Here is a 25,369-nt window from a genome sequence, read left to right as displayed (position 1 = left end):
GGAGTTATCTAATGAGTTAGTGGAGGGGAGTTATAACTCTTCCAATTAAGTCCATTTTTTTACTTACTAGAGTTATGTAGAGAAGTTGAAAAAAAGTATATCATTGCAAGAACTCTCTACATTCTCACAAAAGCTCTCTCCCTCGAAAGGATTTTACAGAAAAAATTTCTTCTGTAAAATTATTTGTCCCTCTCTAAAAGTTTGGATTCCACCATTCGACTTTTTTTTTCCAGATAATAGCAAGGTAACACCAATGGTAGTGTCTCTTTAGTTGGTTCTTGATCGACAAAGAGGTTTGGAGTTCATGAGAGGTCGTACGGGAATGATTTTCGTTGAAGATGGTCTTCAAAGATAAGATTTCTTTCCCTTTAAAAGCATGCTCAATTAATACATTTATATTTCTCTGTATTTTTTTTGTAAGTTTGAAATGTAAACCAAAAGCACTTGTGTTCACGAGCTTCCATTACGAGATTTGATCCCTTCTGAAAAAGCTTGGGAGAAGAACTCAAAAGAGCCTTCTTCCAGCACACCGCCAGCACCATCTCACTTTGCAATCGATGCTCATCAAGCAGCTGAAAAGCAGGAGACTGCTCAGACAATCAATCTCCATCCCGACCACCATTATCTTTTCATTTTCTAGTCTTTCACTTTATATTTTTATCATCTTGTAATGGATGCTCAAATATTACAATACATCATATTTTCCACTATCATTATGTCCACCTTCACTATTTGTTCTTCCATGAGAGCTTAAACTTTTAGAGGGTTGGGATGACCAAAATGTGTTAATGGACTTTTTATCAACAAGTTGAAAACAAAAATCCAAAAGAAATCTTATCCAAAATTGTTGTTGCCGTGTGTGAGCAGAGTGATGCCATGTAGCTCTAAAATTCTTCAAGTGGGTAAGATCTCATCTCTTCCTCATTCTTTCTACCAATTTAACAGAAATTTAAGAAGAACAAAACTCTCTTACATAACTCTTCTTTCTTCCTTCTGTCTTCAATGTGCTCAAATGGAGATTGATAAGTGAGGTAAAGAAGAATCAGACATCCAAAGTAGAAAACATGGAGAAGAGAAGAAGAGGTACACAACAATTATAGTGGTTCGGTTATAGAAGGCCTATATCCACTTCCAAGGTATGAATTATGATCTCTTATTTAACTCAAGTTTTTTATTACAAATGTTCAGAGTAAAAATCACTCACTCTATCTTCCTTTATTTTTATTTATATATACAGATTTGTCAATTTTGTTTTCATAACAGGTAAGCTGAAAAATCAATTAAATTGTTTCTTGTTACAACAATTTCCTTAACTATTTTCTGTTATGCTAATTGCAGAAGATAGAGTTGTTTCAGTAATTTGAGCTTTTGTTAAAGTAATTGCAACTCTCCACCTTGAGCTAAAATTAACTTGATACCTTGGTCTGTTCCTTGTCAGCTTTATTCTTCAGCTAGATGGTCTACTATTTTTAATATACCTAGATAGTACTATAGCTTGGAGCGTATAACTATCTTGGTTAAGAAATCAGATAAATTATCCTCTGTCGTAACCTTTTCAATTTTAATTTCACCTTTTTCCACCTCATCTATGATAAAATGTAAATATATGTCTACATGTTTTATTCTATCATGAAACTGAGGATTCTTTGTTAGGTGAGTAGCACTTTGTTTGTCACATGTATACTTAAATCTAAGTCCTTTAGAAGTTTTTATAGCCACTTCATTTCTTTTACAACTTCTGTTAAAGCTATAAACTTGGCTTCTATGGTAGATAAGGCTATAATAGATTGTAAGTTTGATTTCCATCTTATAATATTTCCACCAAATTGAAACACATGCCCTGTTAGAGTCCTTTGCTTATCCATATCACCAACAAAGTTTGAATTTGAGTAGCCTATTAGATTTAGGCTAGTTGTATCAGGGTGTTTATAAAAAATACCTTTCTTTTAAGTGTCAACTAAGTATCTAAACATACATTTGGTAGCTTCCCAATAAGTCTTCCTTGAGTTCACCATATATCTGCTTACTAAACTGGAATAGTGGGCTAAATTAGGTATAGTACATACCATTAGGTACATAAGACTCCCTAAGGCACTATGATAGCACACAAGCATATGTATCGCTATAATGAATCCTGAAATAGGTATTGTCCTAAGAGATTGGTGATGAAGAGTTATGTACTTGCTAATTTTATTTGGGATAATCGACTAAAAAGTTCGTTGTTGAAACTAGTAAACAAAGAAAATAGATCTAACAGTTCAATGGAAAAATGATTATAGGGTGTCGTTCCGTTATGAATTTCTGAATCGTTGTTAACAAACGAGTCAACTAATTAGATCAAATGAGCCTAAAATTCTGAATTCAAGATGTCCTTTGTCAAGCTTAATCCATTCTAGCATGAATATACCAATTTGAATTTCTTTCTAATGGTTATACCAATGTCGCATTAAGATTCTTCAATTTCAGCTTTATTATTATTTAATCATTTTCATCCATTAGTAAATAATAGTTTAATCACTCAGATTCAGCTAAATTTTTATTTCACAAGCAAAAAATTCAATCTAGAGCAATTGTTTAATGGCCAATCAAACAAAAGAATTTGCACAAAGAGATTAAAATCCAACCTTCATATAATTGACCCAAATATTAATAATCAGTTCAATATGAATTCATAACATGAACAACACCCTAGAATTACTCATGATTGTCAAAATGATAGATGTAATACAGAGTTTTATCATAGAATGCAAGAAAGAAAGATAAATAGGTAATGAATCTCCTTCACTGTAACTAAGTTGCAATCTTGATCTCTTGACTCTCGTCGTTGAGCTCTGGATTGATCTCCAATGGTAGCTGAGTTCTTAGACGTCTCTCTTCTCTTTTTGGTCAAAATCCTAATAAAAAAACTCCTATCCAATCATGTAAATGGCGAGGGTTTAAAAAAAGAATTTGTGTCGAAGCATCATTGCACTCGTGAGAACTGCAGTCGTGCTACGCTGATGATATGCGTGCTGAAATTCGGAGCATGGAGCGCCATGGCTCTCTCCAAAAGAGTGCTCTCGGGTCCACAACCCGACCCCAGTGCCTGCCTCAACACAGCTGTGCTCTGCCTTTTCTTCAACTCATGATTTTTTACCTTGTTATTTCACTTTTCTTTGCATGGTTGGTCCTAGAGTCCTTGTATTGAGAAAGTTGCACCAATTTTCGTTCCAATTAAGCCCGAATTGCTCTTATGATTCGATTTCCCAAAATTAACTAATTTAACCACGTCAAATCACACAAACTAGCAAAACTAGCTTTAAATCTGAAGGTAAGAAAAAACACATTTTAGGTGTTTTTCAAACTTGAAGCTTTGCTAGTCTCGAGCAAAGAAAAGAAATGAGAAAAAGAGGAAAAGAAGAATAATTCAAATACTGAATAAATGGAATCCCAAATATGCATGCTCTTAACTCCAATCTCATTTACTTCTCAATACATGCAACACCTATCCACAGAAAAATTGATACACATCCTATTCATTGAGAGTTTATAAAGCCAAAATTTTTTATTCTCTACGTCAGTGTGTGAATTCTCCTTTAATTCAAAACTCAATAACTGACTTGAGATTTAATTGAGCTTCTTCAGTTTTCTCCCTACTCTAGCTCTTGCACCAATCATCAAGCATTAAAATACTCAAGAAATAATATACCAACTAGTGCCTGAAATACACACTCTAAAGGGTACCCTATGTTAGAGTTAATGTCCTAAAGCAAGTGTATCTTGTAGTTTATAAAGACAAATTGTATATATAAAATAAGAGGTATTTTATAATGTTTAGACTGCATTAATTTAATTCAATAAAATAAGATCCAATGTTATTTTATGAAACTTAAACATGTATGTAGAGACATACGTGTGGATCATGTTTAAGTAATAACCTAAATGGTCTATAGTAGATTGATAAGGCTGGACACCTTATCCTAGTGACACTACAAATATGACGTACTTTATAAATGTTATAATTGTTGTAAAGTGCTACAAATTATTTGATCTTGATCATTCATGTGGAGACATGTGAGTGGGGGTATTCTAAACAAAGAGTTTGTATAAGAACAAACTGCAAAAAGAGTAGTCTCTCTATATAACACTGTTGCTAGAAGAGATTTACATTTCACTAGGATAACCATAAGTGACTTGACCTTAATCTTGAGTGAGTTGTGAACTCCTATCTATGAGGGCAATCCTTTGATTTGTATGGGTGAGAATGACCTTGTTAACCAACTCAACAAGTCTACCATTTTGGAGACTTGTCCGAGTAGGGAGCTAGGAACACAACTACACAAGATGAAATTCACTCCTTTTCTGACTTTAGGGAAAATAAATAAAATTGCTCTTCTAATAGCTAATTCGAAGTCTTGAACATTAAGGCCTCAACCTCTCATTGGCTAAGAGGTGTTAGTTTATAGTTGGACTATAAACTATTTGTCATTAAAGGGATCAGTTGTATTTAAGGAGTAAGATGTAACTTTAGGAGAAAAATGGTATTTTGATCCAGCTATAGTTATGAGCAATTTGTGAAGGTTGACTCACTGTTGTTTGATTATATCCATGCAGACAAAAATAAATCTATAGTGCGAAGAGTGCAACTATCGCTCTTTAGTGGAGTGACCGATAGTTAATGAAAATTGATTAATTTAATTAAAGAGTTTAATTAATTAATCTTATATCATTTGAGCTTCTAATTTGTAGGTCCATAAAGTCCACTTGTTAGCTCACTAAATGATATATAAGAGGAATAGTTTGAACTCTTCAAATCAATTGCATATTAATAAGATTAGTATAATATGGTTAATTATAAATGTGATCTATAATTAAGAAAGAAAAATATTTGAATAAGATTCAAATATTAAAGAGATGTATACATATAAATATATGACAATAATATGTTGATTAATTCTATATTAAATATGATGTAATATAGTCGTTTAATTGATTAATTAATGGTTAATTAATTAATTTTTAAAAAGTAGAGATAAATAAACACGTGATGTTTATTTATTTATTTATTGTGTATATTTTATTGAATTTAATATATATGGTTATTTAATTATTAGACTAATTAATTAAATAAAATTTATTTAATTAAATTAGAACTAGAGTAGGAATAGTAAAGACTAGGAGAAGGGGGTCACCGCTCCTGTCTATAAATAGGTCTTCATGACTCATGTTTGTGATACAGTTGAATGAGGAATACTGAATCCTAGTCTCCTACTACTTCTCTTAAAATCTCTCTTCTTTTCTTTATTACTTCTTTTTCAATTTCCAAGTCTTGGAGACCACACATTCAATTCTTGGGATCTTAAAGAATAACAAGGTTTCACTAATGGTGGTGTTTCTTGATCATTGAAGATACGTTACGGAGAAGACGTGGAGGGAATCGTGAAGAATTTGGGAATCTACAAAAGTAAGGTTTAGCTCTTCCCTCTTTTCTTCTGCATACTAATCTTGATTGTTTATCCATTATGTTATTATTTTTATACCGTATTTTATTTATGTAAAATTGGAAACAAAATTACAAGGCGATCACACACTTTCACTTGGAATTTGATCCCTTCAATTGGTATCAGAGCCCGATTTGAGCAATTTTGATTTTTAGTTTTTAGTAACAAAATCAGAATAGAATGGTGGGTTATTTTTAAAATATATGCATGAAATATATGTGGTTTTATTTGTGGTTTTCGGGTTGACTATTTAGACTTTTGGCATTTAGATTTACAGCTTTAATTGATGAGATCAATGCAAAATCCAGTGTTTATGGATATTTTTGTTTACTGTAAATTGAATCTGTAAGTCTGTGTCTTTCATAGCAAAAAGTTGCTGTGAAAAGAACCTGGGAAAAAAAAGGCAAAACAAGAAAAAATGGAGAGAAACAATGCAGTGAGTTAGGTTGTCGATAACTATAGTACTAATCGTTGAATCATGTTGAAATTTGGTCAATATATTCAGGACACTTAGGGTCTCATTTTGAATGGTTGGATCACCATTTTGAGTCCAGGTTTATCCGCCGTCGCCACTAAACAAAAGCATTTTTTTTTATATAAATATTTTTCTGTTTTCTTTTAGGATTTTCTAAAATCCAGGGTTTTAGATTTTAGTTGATTTTTTAGGAATGCCAATAGCTGGTCAACTTTGCTATTTTGTTAATTTAATTATGCATGAGATGTATGATTTAAATTATTTTTGAATGGTGCATAAAGTATGTCATTTAGATTTATCTCACCTTAGGATAAATATGTTCATGCATCACGTCAAAATGTATGTGTTATATTTTTTAGATGCATGATTAAATAGCATGTTCATGCATCTTAATATCAGTGTTATATTATTTTAGATATATTGTACATCAAGCATGTTCATGCATCATGTTAGGTTATAATTGTTATAATGTATGATGACATGATGGATATGTGCGCTTAATAATTGTTATATAAAAGTGTTATATTCTTCAATTAAAATAAAATTTGCACTGTGATGACATTACTTAAATAAATATAAATGTTATATTTAATCAAATGTATTCGAATGCAATTATAGATTTTATTTTCATTATTTTATAATAGTTATAAGTATAATGAAATTAGAATTAAAATCTATAATAAAGAGTTGTAAGCAAACATAGGTCCAATTTTAAAGGTTTAAAATTAATTCACTTAGACTTATGCTAAACATGTTTCTAATGAGATTAGAAATAGGTTAATCTTTTAATTCGTTTTAATAGGATTAAAAGGAATTTCAATAAGAGATTAAATTTATAACTAATTGCCCTTAAGGGACCTTTGTCTAAGGAAAGTTCTGTTTAGGCTGAGGTATTTAAACTGATGAACGGAACACCTCGACTTGGGAACCAACTTGGAAGGTGAATTAGACAAATATTTTATAAGCATACAATAAGTGATTGACTTCGTTAAAAAGTTTAACAACTTAAGTCACATATTTTTTTTAATCAATATAAGCGTTATATTGAGCAAATTAACAAAGATTTAGTTAAAATTAATTAGCCGGTTTTTACTAAGTTACTAAGCCCATTTTGTAAAATACTCAGTGGGAGGAAAAAGATATATACGATATGTCAATTTTTTTCACTCACGTTCTCCCTAAAAGTTCACACTGTGAGACTCTTGCTTAGCCTCGAGGTGCCCTGAAAGCGTCCCCATTCGGATTTTGTTTGCATGAGTATCAAGGTGAATGGAGAGAGTGTTTATAGTAAATGAGAGAATGATATGTGCCAACATTTCCTATGGTCTCCTTCATTGGTTTGCATCGTGAGACCTTTTTGCATGGCCTCAACATGCCCTAGGAGTGTCCCACTTCGAATGGTTATTGCATTAGGTCAGTATCAAGGGTAAACTTCAGAAATGGTTTCTGGATAGGATCACTTTAGTTTTTGCCCCAATCGATTTTTTCCTTCGGTTGGCTTATTGAGATGAAACTCTAAGGTCTAAAATGAAGGGTCACACTTACAAGAAATTGTTAAAAAAGTTAATGATTTCTTGAACAAATCAATGGTGACTAATTATTTTAGGAATAAGAGTTATTTTGGTGTAATGATTGGTTAAGAAGTGTCTCAATACAAGGAAGGGGTGACGGACCACCATTTGATGGCTTTTGTCCTAAAGCACTGAAGCATCATTGCAAAATGAAATAATGTTGGGTTCATTATATGTTTTTGATAAATTAATTGGATTAAAATGAATGGTTGCATAAGTGTCTAAAATAATTTGCTTTATATCAGTAAAAATGACAAGCACTTCAATGAATCTTCTTAATGCTGAAATATTGACCGAATTCAATTACACAACTTGGAAATAATTGATTAAAATTATGTTTGTGGCTAATGACCTTAACTTCATCTTTACTGAGGAATGTCCTCCAATTTCAACCCTTGATGCAACACAAAATGTTCGTGATGCATACAAAAGGTGAATGAAGGCCAATCTTGAGGCTCGAGTTCACATTTTGGCGAGCATACTTGATGCCTTGGCAAAAATATTTGAGAGCATAGTCACTGCACTTTAGATCATGCAATCAATGCAAGAGTTGTTTGAGCGAGTATCCTCACAATTCATGCAAGATGGGGTTGATATAGATATGAAACTAGTAATGTCAGCTCCCTATTTGAGCTCCAGTTTGTATTAAATGTCAAGGGACAAATAGAGGAAGCAAAAGTTGCTATGTCTAGTGAAGTTTATCAAAGAGATTTGACCTTGAAAGAAAAACTTGGAGTTCATAATAAGGGTGTTCAAATTTATCCCAGTGCTCTCCAGAATAGGAAAAGATCCAATGACAGTAAATCTGATTTACTTGTCCTGGAGTCGTGCTTAGTAGAGAATAATGATTCTGGCTAGATAGTTGATTCAGGGGCTACTAATCACGTATGTTCTTCCTATCAGGGATTTAATTCTTGGAGACAATTGGATATTCGGGAGATGACTCTTCGAGTTGGTACTGGTGAAGCCATTTCAGTTGTTGCCGTAGGCAGGCATAAGTTATTTTTGGACAATAAATGATAGATATTATTAGATGACGTATATGTAGTTCCTAAAATGGAAAGGAATTTAAACTCTATTTCTTGTTTGATTGAACACAATTATTCTCTCTTGTTTTCTGGAAGCAAAGTGTTTATTTTTAAAAACAGAATAGAGATAGGATTTGCTTACAAAAAAAGTAACTTATATGTACTAAGGTTATTAGTTACAAAGGTTGTCCTAAATTCTGAAATGTGAAACCCGAATTTTCATTATTCCTACTTAAGCAGGTGGTTAAGGAAATTAACTAAGTGAAAGTTAAATACTATGTTGAAGTGAAGGAAATTTCTAAGTGTTGAATAGATTTTCCTTGAGTAGTTTTGAGTTAAGCTTTAATCGAGAGAATTTGGCTAAACGTAAGGTCAAAAGGACCCATGTGTGAATTAAGTTGAAAAGGCAACCATGCATTTGTAAGGTTGGATGCATGATTGGCCGTAGTATTGGCAAGAGGCATTGCCAAGAGTAACCATGCGTTGGAAGCCAAGGAGAAAAATGGCTAAGTGTTGGACTATGCGTTGATGTGGTGTCATGCGTTGGTCATTAGACTTTGAGAGGTTATTTGGAAGGTTAGTAGTGCATGCAGCAGCCAAGGTCTTGAAGGGGTTAGAAAACGCATACGGCAACCTCAAGTTGCTCATCCAAGGGCACTGAACATTGGATGCGATGGATAGAGGCATGCGGCGATGGAGGCAGGCGCGATGGATGCGTTGGACACGATGGCATGCGTCTATGCGGCTGAAGATTAGATCAACGCATGGGGTGCGACAGCTGCGATGGATGCATTGGACACAATGGTATGCGTCCATGTGGCCGAAGGCATGTAGCGGAAGGAGATGCGTTGGTAGGTTGCGGTGGTATGATGGCATGCGGTGATGGGGGTATGCGTCAATGGTATACTGTAGCACTATGCGTTGGTGTCACATGGTGATGCTATGCGACGGTGCTATGCATTGATGACATGTGGTGATGCGGCCGAAGGAATGCGTTGGTAGTATGCGATGGAGGCATGCGACCGAAGGAATGTGTTGGAGGCATGCGGCTGAAGGAATGCATTGGTAGTATGCGATGGCATGCAGCGATGGATGCGATGGATATGATGGATGCGATGGCATGCGGTGATGTTGCACGATGGATGAGATGGACGCGATGGACGCGACAGTGTTATACGATTGCAAGTAGCGATGGATACGATGGACGCGATGGATGTGACAGTGCTACACTATGCATTCGTGATGTGCTATGCATTGTGATGCACTATACGTTGGTGATGTGCTATGCATTGGTGATGCACTATGCGTTGGTGATGTGCAATGCGTTGGTGATGTGCTATGCGTTGGTGAAATGCAATGCGTTGGTGATATGTAATGCGTTGGTGATGTGCTATGTGTTGGTGATGCACTATGCATTGGTGATGTGCAATGCATTGGTGATATGCTATGCATTGGTGATGTGCTATGCGTTGGACATCCAAGGGCATGTGGGCACATAGGACAAACTAGTAGTATGCGTTGAACGAGTGTTGGTCAATATCCTAGTTGAACGCATATGAAGTTGGATGTACGCATATGAAGGATGGATGCATTCAAGGACGTCATCCAGACATATGGCTTGTTGAGAAGAAATCTTAAGCCTTAAGAAAATGAGGTGGATTCATAAGAAGGCATGCAAAGTTAAGGGCTATGCATTGGTAAAAGGGGAGCAAGACACCTTGGGTTACACTGATGCAAGATTGCGTTAATAGTGTATGGCAAAGACACTTGAACATGCGGCCAAGTAGAAGGTGTCGGCCTTAGAGAGATCTTGGACGCATATAAATAGGGCCGAGGACTTCAGATGAGAACTCAAATTCTCTTCAAAGGACATAAAGAAAAGTGCATTGGGAGGAGACTATGCATTGGTAGCAAGACCATGCGTTGGTCAAGAGGTTCCAAGAGGGGAGATGTTGTCAAACAAAAAGGACAAGAAGTAGCATCAAATTGGGAAGAAGAGTTCTCCCAGAATACTCGTGCGTTTGGAGTGATTCTAAATCCATCTGAAAGCTAAAAGAGTCTAGTTTGAAGGGTAGGGCTTCCAGAGAAGAATCTCCAAGGAATCGGGCTAGAGAATGAGGACAAAAAAAGGGGTCGAGCTGTTGGGTAAGCTGGGCCAGTCTTGATGTTTCCGACCAAACCACGAAGAGTTCTGAGCTAAGATTATGAGGTAAGCTTCCTGAGAAATTTTAGAGCATATTTTTAGAAGAAAGTATCTCGAGATAAAGCCTAGAACTATGAGTAATCTGAGCTTTAAGTTGAACCTGGATTGTAGGGTTAAAAAGGGAAACCAAGGAAACCTAAGGAACTTCGGAAAGGAAAGTTCCTAACCAACCAAGGTGAGTGGTTATTGTGTTGTTGTATTGATTGATATAATTTCTATATATAGGTTAATATATATATAGGGAATAATATTAAATTGGCATGATCAGGGATATATGTCTATCTTGTTACTATGCTTGTTAAGTTATTGTTTGTATGTTTGGGTCGGAAACTGAAATTGTACCAGGAATATATAGTTAGCATGCTCGAAAAGGTACTTGGCAAGAAAATATAGTCGGCTTCAGTCGGCGGGAAATTATACTCGGTGAAGACCGGTGGGAAATATAGATAGATTACCTAAGCATAGCTAGCGGGAAAATAGTCGATGTGCACATTGGCGGGATAATAGGGTACAGGGAAAGTTTCCACAGGGATTGTTGATACATTGCTTTAGTATACATGTGAAAGTGCTAGGGAAAAAGTATGATCATGCCAGGGATAACCAGTGGTAAAGCTGGGGATGTTTATATCATATAATAACCAGCGGTCAAGCTAGAGTTTATTATTTTTAACCAGCAGTTGAGCTGGGGTTAATCCAGCGGTCTGGCTGGAGAAATAATTGTGAACTTGTGGTGATGTTCTTGTTGACTATGCATTGATTTCCAAAAAATATATTTCTATAGTTAAAGTTATTTGTTTATCTAAAGACACCACTCACTGGGCTCCCCCCCTCCCTCCGCCCCCCAGGTAGCGAAAGGTAAGGAGTTCCAGGGTGCTGCTAAGGTCAAGGTCTGCCACAAGCCACAGTTACACTTCTGGAGGGTTTTAAAGAGTTGTTGATTGTAAACTTTGTTGTTAAGTCTAGGAGTTGTATAAACTTTACTTAGTTGTAATAAAATGGGCTTACCTAATCAGTTGTTGTTTGCCTCATTGACTTAATCAGTTGGTCATTGAATTTGTTCATTGGTATCCGTAAGAGTTATTAGGCAGTAAGTGTCAACAAAAGGGTTGATAACTGCTCTAGTCATCCCCTTTCTCGGGCTCAGAGAGTAGTCTGGGGTGGGGTGTGACATGAAATATTCAAAATGACAACAACTGCTAAGAGACCAAGGATTTCTCCTAAAGAAAATGCCCACCTTTGACATCTATGGTTAGGTCAGATTAATCTCAATAAGATTGAGAGATTGGTGGAAAATTTACTTCTAAATAGTTTAGAAGAAAATTCTTTACCTATATGTGAGTCGTGCTTTGAGGGCAAGATGACAAAACTGTTAGAGTATATTGACGTGCAGTGGAGGAAAAATAGAATCAATAAGCACTCTAATTATACTTAATTTGAGTATAAACATGCTTCAAAGTAACTTTTACAGAAGCGAGTTTGCTAAATATAATACCTTTGTGTTGGGTTTTATGTCCTAAAACTCGTAGTTTATAAACAATTAAACTTATTCTGAAAATTCAATAAGTTGTTATTGAATATATGAATTGTTTATTTCATTTTAGAAATAAATCCAAAAGATCCATGACTATAACATGAATACTTAAACTTTATGTGGAGACATAAAAGTGGATCAGGTTCGAGTAAATAGTCAAAATGATCTATATTATATGAATAAAGGTTAGGTGCCTTATTCTAGTAACACTATTGGATGCGGCCCACTTTGTAGTAGTTACAAGGAGTTGTAAAGTGTTACAGACGATGTGATTCTAATTCGTACATGTCATGACATGAGGAGTGGGGGCGTCCTATGCAATGAGTTTGTACAAGATCTGACCACAAAGTAAGCCACTCTTACTTTATAACGTTGTTTACTGTTTAAGACTGACTATTTCAAAGCAATGACCTAGGTAACTTGATGTTAATCCTGAGCTAACTATGAACTCTTGTTTATTCGAGATTATCCTTAAATTTGCACAGGTGAGGGTTGGCTCAACAACGTCGGCTCAATAAACCTCCATTTCAGGGGTAAGACCAGGTAGATAGCTTGGGACATAAAGTGCAAGATGGAATTCACTCCTACCCGCTTTTAGGGATAATAGAGAGGTTGTTCCCTTAAGTGCTGACTCCGGGTCTTCAATAAGGGGCCCTAACCTCTCATTGGCCTGAGAGGGACTTGGTTTGTTGATCGAATCACAAACCAATTGTTTATTAAAGGATCAGTGGGACTTAAGGAATAAGAGGTAATCTCAAGGGTAAAACAGCAATTTAACCTAGCCATTGTTACGAACAACTTGTGAAGGGTTAACATACTAATTATGGTTATATCGAGTGGATAATATATCTACAGTGAGGGGAGTGCAACTCTAGACTTTAGTGGAGTAAACCAGTGGTTAACGAATGAGGGTTAATTCTGTATAAAGAGTTTAGCCAATTAATCTGGGATCGTTAGAGCCCATAATTTGTAGGTCCACGAGGCCCTTCTACTAGCTCATAAATGGTAGCCTTAGAGTAGTGTGATACGTTAATTTGAAACGTTCAAATTAGAATTAAGGGAATTAGTAAATATATGTGATATAATTACACATTTAATTTAAACGAAATTGGAGAATCAACTAATATTTAAATATGATTTAAATATTAAATTCATAAATAACGATTCATAATGGTGTAATTAGTGTTAAATTAATTTAATATTTGATATTAAATTAATTAGAATTAATTAAATTATTTAATTAATTATTAATTTTATTAAAAAATTAATTTTGTAAAATTAATAAAAATTTCATTTTAGAAAAAATATTGATTTTAGAAATCAATTTAGAAATCAAAATTGAAAAGATGGAAAACGGAAAAAGTTGGATTTCTCCCCTTTCCATTCCAAGTAACTTACACATTCTCCACCATTTGCATTGAGTCAATTTTCCAAGCATGAGGTGCATTTCATGCAACGATTTTCTTTGCATGACAGTCTTGCAATAAATAGAGAAGATTGAAGTGGAAGTCAGGGATGCACTTGATAAGTTTTTGCTGAAAAACTTAGGTGTAAGAAGGTCTTCTTCCATGGTGCAGCAGTGATCTTCTTCTCCAAGTTTCCTTAATCAAAACTTATTTTGAGTCCCACAACTCAATCTAAGGCACCAAAAAGATAGTAGGGAAGGCCTTGAGGTGGATCACAAGCAGATTTGGAGGAGATTTGCAGCTGGAGTCGAGATTCAAGTGGTTCTTCAAAGGTATTTCATGAAACCCTCTTATTAGTTTATAAGCATGCTTAATTTAAAGCCAAAATTAATGAATTAGAATGCTTATTGATCCATTTTACTTCCGCTGTATGTTTTCTAACTCTAACAATTAGTATCAGAGCATCTTTTAAGCATTCAATTTGGTTTAATTTTGGTTTGGTGGCTGTTTTTTCTGAAGGATATCAGACTAGAGATTTCCATGAGCAGCGAAAATAAGATTATTCAATATCACAATCATGAATGAACATCACATATTACAGTCGTCTACACAACAAGTGGTTATACAATTAATATAGAAATTATAGCATGAAGACTCAAATGAACAAAGAGAAAACTGTACGAACATTTGAAGATGTGTCTCGACGCTCCTTAACCTCGAATGCTCGATCTACACGACCGCAACAAAGCACGAACACTTCGCGCACGTCCTCAATGATTACTTTGGTCACGAACTCTTCAGCAACAACACGAACGGTCTCCAAAGCACCTCGAGATGTTGAGTTGAGTATGACACCACCAACAAGGCTACCTTAGTATTCTCGGTGTGAGAATCCAGAGGGTGGGCTCTGTTCGAACTTGGAATGAGGCAGACGAAGGAGGAAACACCGATCGTGTACACGACTAGGCAAGTGAGAGATGGTGGAGACCTATCGTATAGGTCGATGCCCAATCGTTTAGCTAAAGCTATGCGATAGTCTAGCAAAAACTATGCGATCATTTAGCTCACCGTTTAGCTCAGTCTGTTGCCTACAGACACTACACGATCGTTTACTTTGGGCAAGCGATCGTCTAGCAAAAGCTACGCGATTGTTTAGTAAATATTGTACGATTGTTCAGCTCGCCACTGCACGATCGTTTAGTTCGCTTAAGCTATTGTTTAGTAAATCTGTATTTACTTGACAACTTCGTGAGATCCTTTTTTGCCGAGAGAAATCTCAAAACCAAATTTCAACCTTTTGTAAAACTTACTAAAATTAGGAAAACCATTTTTCTTTTATCTCACGCTTACCATGAATTACCAATAACCACCTATTCAATTGGTTATTAAAGAAGAAGAATTAATTATCCAATAATTAATATTATTATAAATGTAAATGATAACCAACTTATCATACCATATATATGGGTTTTAATATTTCATCTCATGAAACATATAAACCATAGTTCTTTTTCTATTTCATGGTGCTTAATGTGAATCTCATTTACATCAATCCTCCACTAGATGTATCTCATACATCATACCGATTATATCATATATAATAAAAAAACCTCTTGTCAAATTGAACATTTCAAATCAATACCAAGAACTGATCCTCAACTGAATCCATTGAGCTACCAAGGGGACCTCATGGACCTGTAGCTCGAAGCTCCAATGGTACGTGAATAACTGACTAAACTCTTTAGTCACGAGATCCACTATCCATTAACTTCCAGGTACTCCACTAAAGACTGACAGTTGAACTCTCCTTACCACAAGTATATTATATGTCCATCTTAACCAATTAGTAGTGCGACAACCCTTCACAGATCGCTCGTAAGTACAGTTGGCCAATAACCGTTATGCCCCTATAGTTACATCTAACTCTTTATGTACCATTGATCCCTCTAATGAACATAAATCATAGTCCTACTATGACATAGTCTTCTCTTCCAAAGAGAAGCTGTGGCTACTATGGTCAAGCCCTGGAATCAGCCCTTAAGGGAGAAATCTCTCAAATTATCCCTGCTTTGGGAAAGAAGTGAATTCCATCTTGTGGATTGAGTTCCCAGCTCCTAGATAAGACAAGTCCCCAAAAAGGTAGGCATGTTAGTTGGAAATCTAGCCATTCTCATCCATACTAATCAAAGGACCGCTCTCAAAGGCAGGAGTCCCCAAAACACTCAGGATTGAGATCATGTCACCTATGGTCGTTTAGGTGAGATACAAATCTCTAGTATCAACAGTGTTATATACAGAGTCTAGTCATCTCGTGGTCCAGGTCTTATACAAACTCTTTGTATAGGACAACCCTCCTTGCATGTCTCCACATGAATGGTTAAGATCTACCAACTGTAGTAGTTTACAACACTTACAAATCTCTACAAAGCGGACCGTATCCGTAGTGTCACCAGGATCGGGTATCCCACCTTAATCCTTATACTACTGACCTATTTAGGTTATCACTTAAGGCATGATCCACTTGTATATCACATATACATGCTTAAGTTCACATAAGATAACCAAGGAGCTTTGTTTATTGGATATGAGTAAATGCCAGAATTAAATAACACTTATTTTATTCATTAAACAATGTGTATCTTTACAAAACAATGAGATTCCGGGAGAACTAGGACACCAATCCCAACATTTTCACAAGATATATGAAAATGGTGCACCGATATGGTTTTCTAAGATTTGGCATTTAAATTCTCTTTGATTCCTTTGTTAAATTTTTAATTGGCTTTTGATTGATGAGCTTATATGTGTGCTCAAGAGTCTTTAATTTATTTGGAATAATTAGAGTTGAAATTAAGTTGTAATTGAAAAAAGAAGTGAAGAAGGCCAAGTTGCAGAAATCTGTTTGTGAGCTTCTGTCCAAGCAGCGTTGCAACGCTGCTCATATGCTATTGAGGATCGAGTTTCAACGAGCATCGAGCATGAGTTGAACCAATCGAGCAGTGAGTTTGAACTAGCCAACTATCGAGCAACGAGTTCTCAACCGGTTTGACGAGTGGGCGAGCGAGTTTGAGCCGATTTGATCGGTTTTCTTTTTGTCCGGTCTCGTTCAACCTCAAATGGTTTTTGGCTGGTCCAGTTTAGGGAATTCAGGTCCCGTTCAAGCTGTTCGGGTCTAGTTTGAGGCGGTTCGAGTGGTCCCGAAGCGTTTTCGAGCCGATTCTTGCTGGTTTTTTTGTAATAATTTGGCCTTTGTTTGCTTGAAAATGCTAAAACTAAAACCATATCAGTATGTATTTTATTATTTATACATGTTATGTATGTTATAATTAAAGAAATCTTGTATGTGCATATAGTATGCCATGTAGATTTAAAATCCCACCATAGGAAGCATGTTACAGGCATTAAAAGTATGTTATAAAGTGTTATAATATATAGTATGCATGTTTAGGGTTTTTTTTATTTAATATGTGTTATATTAAATATTGAATGCCTTCGATGTTTGTTGTGGATATTTAACGTGTCTAAAATTTTGTAAGTTGTTATAAAATTGGGTTAGACATTTAAAATTCATAACAAAGAATAGTTGCATGCTCATGTAGGTTAACCACTTGTTTTAATAGTTAAAATAGGTCGCTAAACTTGTAAAACTAGGGTTACAAACTCAACCAGTATATAATCCTGTCTAAGGCTGGAGGTATTTAAGTTGACGGCCTACAGAACACCTCCTACCTGAGGATTATAACCGAATAATTGAGCATTGTTAACTGGTTTTATGAGCAATACATGAGTGGTGTGAGGTTTGAAAACTGGTTTATCACCTAGACATCGTAGATTAAATCCAAATATAAATGTTATACTTGGATAAACACCTAGACTTGGGTTGTTTAATTAGTCGGAATAATCTTAAGGAAATGTATACCCCGTTTAACGTTATAACACTTCAGTAGGAGTTTAATAACATATATGATATGCTATTAGAACACTTCAGTGAAAATAAATAACGTATATGATATGTTAGAACGCTTCGGTGGAAGATTAATAAACATATATGATATGATTATGATTATTTTTAGCTCTCACGTCTCTAAGAGTTCACAATCGAAATTCATGTTTCGCTTCATGTCACCCTGGGAGTGACCTCCATTAAAAAAGCGTTTACATGAATTGAGATTTTGGTGAATGGGGAAGTTGTTCACCATAAAATCAAATATGATGTTTTGATTTTAATTTTCATGTCTCAAGATGTTCACACCATGAGGTTCATGGGCACTTCGTGTCACCCTAGGAGTGACCTCCATTCGAATAGTGTTTGTGTGAATCAATCAAGGAGAATGAGGGGAAGTTGTTCAATGGAAAATCAAATATACGATATATTGATTTCAATTCTCACGTCCTTAGAAAATTCCCACCGTGAGATCCGTGCAACACTTTGTGTCACCCTAGGAGTGACCTCCATTCAAAAATTATTCGTCATGAGGTCAAGATCAAAGTAATGGGGGAAGTAGCATAGTAAGTGGGTGAAGGATATGTGTCAACATATCCTGCAATCTCTTCTATTAGTTTGGACCTTGAGATTCCTCGACCTTGCTAGTCGTTTAACGATGGCTATCCCCTCGGAGGTTTTAACATAGGATTCAGGATAAATCAAACTCCAGAAATGGATAGGATTTCTAAAGTCATTTTTAACTTTAAATTTCCAATTTGGGAGCATCGTTAGGGCCGAATTCCGAAGTCTGAAACAGAGAGTTATACTTATAGAATTACTAAAGAGTTAGTAATTTCTAACAAAAAACGGTAGCTAAATGACTATCGAAATATGAGTTATTCTAGAGATAGTATTTAGTCAACAATGTCTTGTTGTAATATCATTATAAAAGTAATCTTGGGTTATTACTTTGTTAAAACTTGATTGGGTTAAAAGAGCAATTCACTGATAAAAATTGTTTATATTTCTCAGAATGATGAGTTCATTATACAATTGTTGGCGTCTGATAAACTTATTGGGGATAATTATGCCACCTGGAAAGAAAACCTGAATACTATATTGGTGATAGATGATCCACGATTCGTTTTAACAGAGGTATGTCCTCCCATTCCTAGTTCAAATGCAAACCGAACTGTTCGGGTTGCATACGAAAGATGGATCGGGGCTAATGAAAAAACCCGTGCCTATATCCTTGCTAGCATATCTGATGTCTTGGCAAAGAAACACGAGAGTATAGATACTGCCAAAGAGATTATAGAATCTCTCCGTGGGATGTTTGGACAACCGTCCTTCCCCCTGAGGTATGATGTTATAAAATACATTTACAATTGTCATAAAAGAAGGGGCCTCTATTAGAGAACATATCCTGGACATGATGGCCCATTTCAATGTGGCAGAAATAAATGGGACTGTTGTTGACGAGAGGAGTCAAGTTGGTTTTAGTCAAAAATCTCTTCCGAAGAGTTTTTTACATTTCTACACGAACACACTTATGAATAAAATAGACTACAACTTGACTACTCTTTTAAATGAGTTACAGGCTTACCAAACTATGATGAGAGCAAAAGGTCTAGAATCGAAAGTAGATGTTACAACCACTGAGAAGAGGGGAATGTCCTCCACAAAGCCTGATATTGCTTCTTCTTCATAGACTAAGAGTATTCAAGTTAAAAAGAACAAGAGGAAAGGGAAGAAGAAACCCACTGGTAGAAAAGGCAAGGCTAACGTTGCAGATAAAAGAAAATGTTTCCACTACAATGAAGAAGGACACTGGAAGAGAAACTACCCTTAGTACCTTGTAAATAAGAGAGCAGAGAAAGTAAAACAGGCAAACTAGTTCCTGTAGATTGCTTACTGTACTTCGGTTGACCAGTGGGAGATGTTGCTATTGCTATCTGAAGATGATCTTATATACTTTTGTTATTGTAATAAAATTTATTTTTTTCTTATTATAAAGAACAAATTGTATAAATTTTTGTTGTAAATGAAATGTTCATTAGCAAAAGTTATGTTTGTTCTACTGTAAAACAACTTCCGTTAGAACCAACCTAGTTAAAAGCATTTTGCAAATATTTAGATATTTAAAACGACTAGAAATAAATAAAGGCAGGTAGTTGTTTAACCTAAGTGATAAGTTTAAGCACTTAAAAAGTCAAAAAATAAAACCAAAATACTTCGATTGGATCAAAATATAGAAAGTTTGAGATTCCTAGGACTATTTGGTAGAACATGAAATCCAGTGAACACTTTCTACACCTAATTTCCTTAATTGTATTCAAACATCATTTCAGTTTTAAGGTATTTCTGAAATCCATATGAGATATGGAGAACTCATAAACGTTGTTTATGATATGTAAAAGATGTTTACATAGTTCAGAAATCTGAAAAGATTGATATAAGTGTCAATATCAAACCCTTAAGTGTTGGAATATTGTTCGAGATCACCATGTATTATTTGTTTCTATTAGAGCTTGCATATATATCAATAAAGAGTTATTGATTAAAACATACAACGTAAATAAAGGTTGTTTAGATAGGTCAGATGCATCTTACTCAAAGAGTTGAGAGTACCTCAATGTAGTGGGAGGAATGTATGACTTCCTAGCCATTATTGAGAAACAACTGATGTGAAAATAAGATGCATTCTGCATATAGTTTAATAAGAAGTCAATTGTACATTAACATGTTTACAACAATTCTCTTGGCTAAAGTGTTTCAGAATCTCCTAGTAGGACTGGACTACCAGGTAAATAACCTATGGCAAGTGGAAGAAAAACTGGGTATGAGATATTGAATGGTAAACCATGGGTATGTGTTGCCCTAGTTTATTGTATTTCTCTGTAAAAACTCAAAAAATCAGTATTATATATTCAGATATATATCTTACCACTAGAGTTTTACCCCAAGTGGGAGTTTGTTGGGTTTTAGTCCTAAAACTAGTAGTTTGTAAACAACTAAACTTATTCTGAAAATTCAATAAGTTGTTATTGAATATATGAATTTCTTATTTTGTTTTAGAAATAAATCCAATAAACTAAAAGATCCATGACTATTACATGAATACTTGAACTTTATATAGAGACATAAAAGTGGATCAGATTCGAGTAAATAGTCAAAATGATCTATAGTATATCAATAAAGATTGGGTGCCTTATTCTAGTAACACTATTGGATGCGGCTCACTTTGTAGTAGTTACAAGGAGTTGTAAAGTGTTACAGATGATGTGATCCTAATTTGTACATGTCATGATATGAGGAGTGGGGGCGTTTTGTGCAATGAGTTTGTATAAGATCGGACCATGAAATAAGTCACTCTTACTTTATAACGCTGTTTACTGTTTAAGAATGACTATTTCAAAGCGATGACCTAGGTAACTTGACCTTAATCCTAAGCTAACTATGAACTCTTGCTTATTTGGGATTATCCTTAGATTTGCATAGGTGAGGGTTGGCTCAACAGCACCGTGTCAGTAAACCTCCATTTCAGGGGTAAGACCGGGTAGATAGCTGGGGACATAGGGTACAAGATAGAATTCACTCCTACCCGCTTTCAGGGACATTAAAGAGGTCATTCTCTTAAGTGCTGACTCCGGTCTTGAATAAGGGGCCCCACCCTCTCATTGGCCTGAGAGGGACTCGGTTTTTTGATCGGATCACAAACCAATTTTTTTATTAGATGATCAATGGGACTTAAGGAACAAGAGGTAATCTCGGGGGTAAAACAACCATTTGACCCAGTCATTATTAGGAACAACCTGTGAAGGGTTAACTTACTAATCATAGTTATATCGAGCGGACATAATATATCTACAGTGAGGGGAGTGCAACTCTGGGCTTTAGTGGAGTGACCCAATAGTTAACGAATGCGGGTTAATTCGGTGTAAAGAGTTTAGCCAATTAATCTCGGATCGTTAGAGCCCATGATTTGTAGGTCCACGAGGTCCCCCTACTAGCTCATAAATAGATTAGCTTTAGAGTAGTGTGTTAAGTTAATTTGAAACGTTCAAATTAGAATTAAGGGAATTAGTAATTATATGTGATATAATTATGCATTTAATTTTGGGATTAAACGAAATTGGAGAATCAATTAATATTTAAATATGATTTAAATATCAAATTCATGAATAAAGATTCATAATAGTGGAATTAGTGTTAAATTAATTTAATATTTGATATTAAATTAATTAGAATTAATTAAATTATTTAATTAATTATTTCTTATTAAGTTTAAATTAATGAATGAATTAATTTTATAAAATTAATAAAAAATTCATTTTTGAATACAAAAATTGATTTTAGAAATCAATCTAGAAATCAAAATGGGTAATTGCAACTGGTAGCAATTTTAGGAATAATAACCAAGGTCATGACATCATTTAAGAAAATTACAAATATAGACAAGTCTATCAGTGATGGACTTTTATCGTTGATAGACTCCCAAGTCTATCAGCTATAGACTTCTATCGTGGATAGACTCTTACCAGTGATATTGTATATCACTGATAGACTCTACCAATAATATGGTCTATCATTCATAGACTATTTAAATTTGGCTATATTTACAATTTTTTACATTATGTTATATCTGCTAATACTTTGGATCTAATGTCTATATTTACTACTATCCCAATCAAAATTGAAAAGATGGAAAATGGAAAAAGTGGGATTTCTCCCCTTTCCATTCCAAGTAACTCACACATTCTCCACCATTTGCATTGAGTCAATTTTCCAAGCATGAGGTGCATTTCATGCAACAATCTTCTTTGCATGAAAGTCTTGCAATAAATAGAGAAGATTGAAGTGGAATTTGGGGATGCACTTGTTAAGTTTTTGCTAAAAAACTTGAGGTGTAAGAAGGTCATCTTCCATGGTGCAGTAGCGATCTTCTTCTCCAAATTCCCTTGATCAAAGCTTATTTTGAGTTCCACAACTCAATCTAAGGCACCAAGAGGATAGTAGGAAAGACCTTGAGATGGTTTACAATCAAATTTGGAGGAGATTTGCAGCTGGAATCGAGATTCAAGTTGTTCTTCAAAGGTATGTCATGAAACCCTCTTATTAGTTTATGAACATGCTTAATTTAAAGCCAAAAATAATGAATTAGAATGCTTATTGATCCATTTTACTTCTGCTGTATGTTTTCTAACTCTAACACTTTGAAGTATCCACATCAAATCCAGCTGAGTTCTACGTGAAAGAGCTTCAATCTTCAAGTAGACAACCACCAAAACCTTCTCTACTATTCTCTTGCAAGGATTGTGTAGTGGAAACACTAAATTGAGCTAGAAGTATATAAGATATGAAAAGGGTTTGATAATTTATTCAGAGTTTCTATTGAAGTTCTTAGTAAGTATGAATCATAATTAATTTCAACACTTAAATTTATAGAGCTTTCACTATGCAAATACATGGTTTGCATGAAGGGCAACTCCTACTTGATGGAGAAAATGGAGAAGTGAATAAGGAAGTTCATTGTATAGTGGAGATTTCCAACATTTTGGAAATCTCCACCTTGAAAAAACAATTTTCAAAATGATTTTCCAAAAATGATTTCCAAAATCAAATTTTGTAAATTAAACTTATTTAATTTTATTTGTTTTATAAAATTAATTCAATTAATTAATTTCTAAATAAGACTAAATAATTAAACCTTTTAATTAAAATTAATTTAATATCTAATATTAAATTAATAAAATCCAATTCATCAAAATGAAATTAATTTAATTAATATTTAAATAATATTTAAACATTAATCGTTTCTCCAATTTCATTTAATTTCAATAAAATTAAACTTTTTAATTGTATCGAATATAATAAATAGAAACCCTAACTGATTTTGAACATTTCAAATTCTAAACCCTAATTTCGAATATTATTAAGATTACTCAATTTACTAATCCAAATTACGAGCTAGTAGAGGGACCTTATGGACCTACAGATCATTAGCTCCATCGACTTGTAATTTTGGTTTAAACTCCTTAAAACAAATTAATTACTATTTGTTAACTACCAAGACATTCCACTATAGCTCGATAGTTCCACTCTCCTCACTATAGATATATTTTGTCCATTTTAACCATAATCGGTAAGTCAATCCTTCACAGGTCGTTCGTATTTACAGCTGGGTCAAAGATTATCGTTTTACCCCTATAATACATCTTGTTTCTTAAGCTCCCGCTGATTCTCCATTGAACAATTGATTTATAGTCCAACTTATAAATCATAACCCTCTCTTCCAAGAGAAGATGGGACCCATTGTTTAAGACAAGATGTCAGCACTTAAGAGAACAACCCATCTGCTAACCCTTAATCGGGTAGGAGTGAATTCCAAATTGCAAGGCTATGTCCCCAGCTATCTATCCAGTTTTATCCCCAAAATGGGAGGGTTATTGAGCAGTATTGTTGGACTGTTCTCACCTATGCAGATCAAAGGATAATCCCGAATAAACAAGAGTTCATAATTAGCTTAGAATTAAGATGAGTTACCCTAAGTCATTCAGTTTGAGATAGTCAGTTTTAATAGTAAATGGTTGTTATAAAGAAATGTGACTATTTCGAGGTTTGATCTTATGCAAACTCATTGCATAGGATGCCCCCACTCACATGTCTCTACATGAATGAGTTTTGGATCACATAATTTGTATAATATACAAAATGGGCAACATCCAATAGTGTCACCAGGATGAGGTACCCAATTTCATCCGTATACTTATAGACTATTTAGGCTACTTACTAAAACTTTATCCATTTTTATGTGACCACATAAAGTTAAAGTATTCATGTTATAGCCATGGATTCGTTTGTTAGATTTTCATAGAAGGAGGCAATATCAATAGTAATTTATTAAATAAAAACTCAACAACTTTTTTATTGTTAAATAGAGTATGTTAACAACATTTACGAACTGCGAGTTTAGGCCATTCCCAACAAAAGCCACCTTTTACTGGAAAATGTTATAGAGCCAAAGAAGCCTCAGAACTTATACATTCAGATCTCTATGGTCCAATTAATGTAAAAGCAAGAGAAGGGCATAAGTATTTCAGCCCTTTTATAGATGATTATTCAAGATACGAGTTTCTATACCTAATGCAACACAAGTTTGAAACACTTGAAAAGTTCAAGGAATGTAAGACTGAGGTTGAAAACTTGTTAGGTAAAAAGATAAAACATTACGATCTGATTGTGGTGGAGAGTATATGGACGTAAGATTTCAGAACTATATGATAGAACATGGAATAATGTCTCAACTCTTAGTCCCTGGTACACCTTAGTTAATGTATCGAAAATGAGAAATAGAACCCTGTTGGACATGGTACGGTCTATGATGAAACTCAACTTCCTGACTCGTTTTGGGGATTTGCAGTGGAGATTGTTGTTTACATTTTGAACAACGTTCCATCAAAGAGTATTTCTGAAACACCTTTGAAGTTGTGGAAAGGTAGGGATAGGTAGACCAGTAAAGCTGTAGTAGCCACGAATACGATTCTCAATAAACAAGGGCAAAATGTAATATGTGTTTGTGTAGCTATTGGTCAAAATGCATCTTTTGTGGCTCAAATAGTGCTACTTTATAGGAAAGGGGGGCAATGGAATACACTATTATAGTAGCCGAAACGACAAATTCTCTGGCTACATAACAATACCTTGCCCCTTATATAAGAGTAGCTTTGGCTAAATATTTTATGTATAG

At 34.7% G+C, this 25,369-nt stretch overlaps 1 long non-coding RNA gene across 3 annotated transcripts; it reads left to right on the top strand.

Annotated features, from left to right (window-relative positions):
• The first annotated feature begins 63 nt into the window (after positions 1-63).
• LOC150032017 (uncharacterized) lies at positions 64-19,590 on the top strand. Of its 3 annotated transcripts, none has more exons than XR_016525084.1 (4): positions 64-1,136; positions 5,389-5,448; positions 13,837-14,026; positions 19,220-19,590. It is a non-coding gene; the product is annotated as an uncharacterized LOC150032017 (long non-coding RNA). The 3 variants fall into 3 exon arrangements; XR_016525083.1 differs by having other exon boundaries at positions 18,652-19,590; XR_016525082.1 differs by lacking the exons at positions 13,837-14,026; positions 19,220-19,590 and adding an exon at positions 11,603-12,162 and having other exon boundaries at positions 72-1,136.
• Positions 19,591-25,369: the final 5,779 nt, after the last annotated feature.

The sequence above is a fragment of the Benincasa hispida genome, chromosome 12 (genome assembly GCF_027475165.1).
Source record: "Benincasa hispida cultivar pf3 chromosome 12, pf3_genome.v1.1, whole genome shotgun sequence".
NCBI lineage: Eukaryota > Viridiplantae > Streptophyta > Magnoliopsida > Cucurbitales > Cucurbitaceae > Benincasa > Benincasa hispida.
This window is presented reverse-complemented; position numbering and strand designations above follow the sequence as displayed.